A 7,134-nucleotide genomic window follows, 5' to 3' on the forward strand; every position below is an offset into this window, starting at 1 on the left:
AATACATCATCTTCCAAAAGAAGACTCATTCTTCCATAATCCAAAAATTGGTCCATCCATAGTGCAAGTCTCCATCTTTCAAGGTGTCCCTCAAGAACAGAGCCACAACAACCCGAAGGATCAGATCCAGAATTGAAGATGTTTTAGGTCCTTAAGTTGTTGAGTCTTTGTTCTTTTGTGCTTAAACTCTAAACCTAATCTTCCAAAAAAATAAGTTGTTTGTAGGTGTTCTAAATTCTCAAGGTTGATTCCACAAGCTCTTAAGTGGTACACTGGGCTAGAGTTAGCTTAGTTGTATTAGTGTGTGGCTAGAATTAGTCTCTGTAGTGAATTCTCATAGTGTGCCTTTGAGGGGTACACTAGGCTAGAGTGAGTCTATGTGTATTAGGGTCCTTGGCTAGAGTTAGTCAAGTAGAGGTGCTTGCAATCAGAGTATTGCAAGTGTGTAGGGACTACGGGGTTAGTTCCTAGGCTGCATAAGTGTTATTATAAGGGTGAGGGATTATAGGACTTAGTTCCTAGCTTACGATAGAGTTGTAACCTGAAGTTGCTCGGTTAGTGGAGTTGAAATCCTACTGGGGTAAGTCGTGATTTTTAATCCCTTGAGCAAGGATTTTTTCACGTAAAAATCTTGTGTTGATTCATGTATCGCACTGCATAAGGGAACTGGTACCCAACCAGGTCCCTCATACATTATTTGGTGGACGCATAGCCTGCAATAATATATTTCTGTATCGGATCACAAGATAAATCTCAACGTACTTCCAGTTGAACACTAAGTATGAAACATGATCAGTCAATAATATCAATGTCAAGGAATACAGGGCACTAGGCCACAAGTCACAACAAGACTCAGATAAATCGACTCAACAACAAAGATAAATTCATAAGTCATCTCAATCAATAAGAAGAGTATGTATGTCAACTCCTTCCTTCCCATATCACAACAAATACACATCAGGTTTCAGTACATAAAGTAATGGCGAGAAGCCCACATAATCAGCAATCATAGCAACCTAAGTAATATCCAACCAGACGTCATGTACGAAGACCTAATCATGCTTTATCCCATCAATTCCACTACATATACAATCAACTAAACAAAGTCTAACTCAAGTAAACCATAACCTGCCTCAAATGAAAAATTGGAACAATGCAAGCTACTCCACTAGAGCTTTCCCATTTCGTAATGCCTCAGAACGCTCAATGCCTAGCAATATAACGCTACATAAGCAATTGACCATCTAATCAACATAAAAATCAACATTGGAAAAGGATACCCCAAACCACCCATAACCATTCGAATGGGAGAAACCAGCATTTAAGGGTATATTTATCCTACCCTCAGTCCTAACAATCATAATCCTCCACTTTATAGGTTCCTGCTCAATTTAACCCTTTAGAATAGGATTTTTAGGCAAAAATCTCCATTTTGGGTGGAAGCCTAAGTCGCAATATATAATTCTCACAATAATTAAGCAATTCCAATCCTAGAAAGTTATAACCTACACTTCTAGATGATAGAGCAGTAATAAAATCAACAATCCATAATTTATTCAAGGGTTTACTAATTCTAGGGTTCTAGGACTTTCATCCACCATTAAAGAGCCTTAAACTAGTCATGGAGCTTAAAGGAGGAATGGAAGTGAACAAGATGATAGTTAGCACTTACCCTCAAAGAAGAATCCACCAAAGCTTTAGAATAATCCCCCTTTTCTCTATTGGAAACTTTTTTGGAGTTATGTGACTAATGTCTCATACTTGGCAATATAAAAGTGGGTTATCGCTAAGAGCAGTCCCGTTGTAGCGGCCAGACTCTCCGGTACGAGAGAGTTCATTAAACACTCCAACTCCCCATAGCGGTCAAGGCCGCGCCGTAGCGGTTCCCCTATGGCGGCCCACTATCCGCCGTGGCGGAAACTCCCTAAACCCGAGCTCCCATGGTGGCAGCCAAATTCTTGTTGTGGCGAACCTGCAGCAGCGGCCCCATGCCCGCTGCGGCTGTCACCCAGAACCAGAATCCTCTGGTTTTTCACCAAGTTTTCCTAAAATTTCGACATCAATCTGAGGCCTCACATCACAAACCAGATATGCACACATGTGTAAAAACACTCTACGGACTTACCCGTGGCCTCAGAATTTCCAACGGAGGTCTAATTTACTAAGTCAACCCCCAAACAGAATAAAACAAGTTATCAAACAAGTGCACAACATATAATCAAATGCCTTCATTTTAGAATTCTAAATCTTTAAGTTTCCACTAGACTCACTTCTAGTGTCGAAATTGAACTGGCTGGAGTAAAATAGTCAAAACGCACATAACGACCTAGCGGGTCATTACAGTAGTGGCCGATAGTGGTGGCAAAGATGGAGGAAATGGCATATAATTATAATGATGGAGGTGGTAGGTGTGATATCGACTGATATAGTGGTTGGCAGCGGTGGTGGTTGCCAGTGGTGGTTGAGATGACAGAGGTGGACAGGTGATTAGTGGTGATGGTGATTGGCGACGGTAATAGTGGTTGACAATAATGGTGGTGGTTGTGATGGCAAAGGTAGTTAGTGGTGGTGGCTAGTGATTGTGGATAGAGTGGAGGTGAAAGTTATCCACACAAAAATATTTCTTAATGATATTAAGACTTTGTTCAATATCTTAATAAATAAGACTTGTTTAGACCAATTAAGTATTTAAATCTTAATGTAACCAATTGCACTCAATGGCCTAAGGTCTGAACCAATTAGATCCAGACCTCAATTGAGTGCAAACAAATGAGACCGTACAAACTCGAACTATGACTTGTTTCAATTAAGCACATCAACAACGATAAAGTGTTACTATTAGACACTTTTAACTCAAATTTTGGAAATGTTTTTGCGTGTGTTACCAAGCTTCAATTATATAGATAAGTTAACCACTTAAAATATGTCACCTCCTTTAATTATACACATTAGCCTTAATAAGCCGTAAAACCTCATGCATGTTATAACTTGGGCCAATGTATGATATATTTTATGTGGTTAACTTATCTACGTGGCATTTGAGAACATGCGCATAGGTTTTCTGAAAATTTGAGTCAGAAGTGTTTAATGTGAACACTTTATCATGTGTTTAAGTGCTCAATTGGGACAAGTCATAGTTCAAGTGTCTAAATGAAATACTAACAAATGTAACTGTCGAGGTATTCTGTCTTATAACAATTAGGCTACAATCAGGAAAGGATGGTCAAATGAATATGAAAATTGTGTTGTGTATTTAAGTTGAATATTACTATTTTATGATTTAAATCCTGAATACTTTTATGAAAATTCCTAAGTTGCCTCTGACGCCAACTATGAAACTATATAGTATAAATAACTGTCTAAGATTTTTATTAGTTAATAATATACTAAAATAATTGTGTTATAAATATTATTTTTTTTATACATAATTAGGCAATGGAGTTTCTTTAAGATATAAAATAATTTCATATACAGTCAAACCTCATTATAACAGTGTCATTTGTCGGTATTAAATTATTTTTTATTTCTATTGCAAAATATAGAGAACAATATAATACAACATGAAAATCAGTTTCAAAGAAAACTTGGCTATTATTGCGATATATTGTTATAGAGAATGATTGTTATAAAAAATCTAACTATATCTCATGAATTAATTGTTTAAGATTACCCAATTTGTTGAAACCATAATCATGATTTAGACACAATTCTGAATACTCTTTCTTCTTCTGCCATCTCAATTTTTTCTATTTGTTTAATATTTAATATCTTTTTAGTTTTATCAATTACAAATTTAATATTGAAAAGTTTTTATTATTTTTCAGATGTCAAATTTCTTCATATATGCTTTAATTTCAAGGATCGACAAAATTGTGTCTTCAACAAGTTTAAACGAATCAAGTAATTCTGAAATTCATGAAAAGAATTTAAGATTACAAAAAATATGTAACTTACCTCTTTTGAGAGATTCGCGTGATCCACTTGTACTTAAATTGATGGTCATTTCATGTGTTTTGAAATATTTAGACCAATCGTAGAAAAGACGAACTTCTTCAATTGAATCTACAAAAAACAAGTAAGATAAATCATCCAATTGATTTGCTAGCCACACCTGAGAAATAAAAATGTATTAGGAGATCACATCTGAATTTTCACTTCGTCGTCATCGTTCATCGAGCAGACATATATAAAGGGATGGATTCAACAAAGTAAGAGAGAACATTCAATTGATCTCTCGTTATTAAAGAACCAACTTTCTCAATATATCAGAGGAATGAAGTCGCGAGCGCTCATCGAGCGGACTGAATTGACAAAAAATGTGAATAAGGAAAAAAGTTAAAAAGAAAAATAAACATTATATATGATTTTGAAAAAAATGGAAACACCCAAGGTTTTGCTTCTCTTGAGAAGAGTATAAAGTGGGGTCATACTGTTGTACTTTTCGAATCAACTTAGTATTTGTGTTTCATGAACATATGGTGACGTCAAAAGTTTTTTTCCCGAAAAAATTGCTTTTACATACATCAACTCATATTAATTTATTATAGTTAATTATTTAGTCAATATTTTTTATATTTATTGTTCAAGTTTTGACACACCCATTAATTACAAAATAGTGATTAATAAATATATTTAGCTAAATTAGTATTCACTTGTCCTTAAATGACTAATTAATTATTATTCAACTCCTTGAAGCGGAAGAGTGATTTGGTGAAATTGAAAAAATAAAGGAGATAACTAATACCTTTTTACTTTTTAAAATGGAAAGTATTTTGGACAAAATCTTTTGACTAAAGTGACAGATTAAAAGGACCAAAAGGGGAAGATCTAAGGTAAAATGCATACTCGATACATATTATTTGTGTTTTAAGTTACGCTTTTAAAAATATTTAATTATCTTAATTGTGAGGATTAAGACTTAATCAACAGTGTATTAGTAGGAACATTAAGCGTACATTTTAAAATATAATAAATGACTTCATATTTTTTTTTTTAACGCATCAAGTATTTCAGAACAAGAACTTTAACAAAAAGACTCATTAGGATCGTGAACATATTACTCATCAATTTTAATTTATGTGTCCTACTATCCTTCGAGGATCATTTGGTTGGTCGAATGAATATAATAATTTCGAAATAAAATGTGGAATTATTTTATGATGCTTTTGATCATGAGTATTAATTAGTCTCAAGATTATTTTATCCCATCATTTGTACTAAATTGATGAGATTAGCTATCTCACGCTAATCCCATGAGATATCATTATCTAGCTCATTCCACCAATAATCTCGTAGGTTCTAGTCTAACCGTGACCATAATGGTATTCTTTTTTTTTTTTTTTCAACAATAACTGTGAATATAGATTTATTAAACTTATCAATAATTAAATGTCTCCAAGAAAAAATGAAATGTTAAGACCCTTTTTTTTTTAATACTTCTATTACATAAGAGGCTCCCAAAAAAAGGAGGTAGCGCAAAAATAATGAGAATTTAACACAGCCATGCTATATATTATCTAGGGGAAATGGCTAAAAATGTCTCTGAACTATTCGAAATAAGTTAGATTTATGATCCACTACATTTTTTGCTCACAAATGTCTTTGCTATTATGTTTTTGGCTCAAAAATATCCTGGCCGTTATGTTTTTGGCTCAAAAATGCTCTCCAACTAGCCAAATAGCTCAAAAATACCACTCCTACTCATGGTGGATAAAAAACAAGAAAATTTGAGCCAATTTTGTCCTTGAACTATTTGAAATAAGATATTTTTGGGGGTGGTGTTGGGAACGGGGACGGCCGGGGGGGGGGGGGGGTGGCAGAGGGATTGAGATTGAATGTATGAGAAATATAATAACAACACAAGAAAATAATATAAACTTCCCATTTTAACAAAATCTAAAATTGACATATAACTTCTTTTTTTCTTCTGGTTCCTCACGCATTAAATATGAGTTATTATTCTGAACATGATATCATGTATTTTTTCTTACATGACTATTTAATTTTTTTCTATATTTATAGTAATGAACTTATTTGACTGACTCTAAGAATGATATGATAAAATAAATAAATTAAACCTAGGTAGACTATATTATTTATTGTATCTTTAAGTAATCCAAAGTTTCAGTCGATGGCAAGTATAATAATTGTGAAAGGAAACAGTAGAATAAATATTTAGTTGAAAATTAACGATGGCAATTAAAATTTATATGACATAAAATTGTCATTTTATAAAAAATGTCATTTACGATAGTCAAAGTAATATCATAATCTCCAATATAATTTTTACTAAAGTTTTTACAATTAAGAGCACTTGTCTCGAACTTTAAATGGAGGTAAAGACTGCCTCATTTCGAATAATTCAAGGTAAAATTGGTCCATTTTCTCTTGTTTTGGAGCACTCGTTAGTAGGAAAAGTGTTTTTGAGCTATTTGACTAGTTGGAGGCAATTTTTAACCAAAAATATGACGGAGGATAAATCTTGTAAAGACCCATTTGGTCGTTTACGCATTTCCTGTTAAACCTTTCCCTAGCTCTGTTAGAGTGTGTTTGACTTGTGGGGATAGGTGGAATGGTTCCCGAGCTAGTTGGTCAAAATTGTGAAATTTAGAGGCTTTAAGTGAAAAATGATTGACCAAAAATTGACTTTTGAGTATACGAACCTTTTTGGGAATTTCGTCGATTCCATGAGGTTCGGAGGGTCGATTATAACTTGGTAGAGGGGTTGGTTCGGTTCCCGAGCAAAATGGTCCCTGTTGGGAATTTTGAGGGCACGGATGAGTTCGTAGCATGTTTTTACACTGGTTTGCATGGTTGATTTGTATCCAGGAGGTATCGGATGAGTGTTGGGTTTTGGGTTGAAGTTAGTGAAAAATCAGATTTTTGCTGGTTCTGGTGTGCCGCACATACGGACATTTGGCCACACTTGCGGGCCCGATTCTGTAAGGATTGGTCTGCAAGTGGGAGTTCGTGTGAGTTCAGGAGGGTCCGCACCTGCGAAGTATTTTTCACAAGTGCGAACCCACTTTTGCAGAAGTTCCACCGCATCTACAAAAGAGGAATACTTCTTTGGGGTAAGTTCCCTACACTCTCTTTGTGATTTTAATATATTTAAGTATGGAATCTTTGGTAAAT

This window comes from Lycium ferocissimum, chromosome 12, assembly GCF_029784015.1.
Source record: "Lycium ferocissimum isolate CSIRO_LF1 chromosome 12, AGI_CSIRO_Lferr_CH_V1, whole genome shotgun sequence".
Lineage (NCBI taxonomy): Eukaryota > Viridiplantae > Streptophyta > Magnoliopsida > Solanales > Solanaceae > Lycium > Lycium ferocissimum.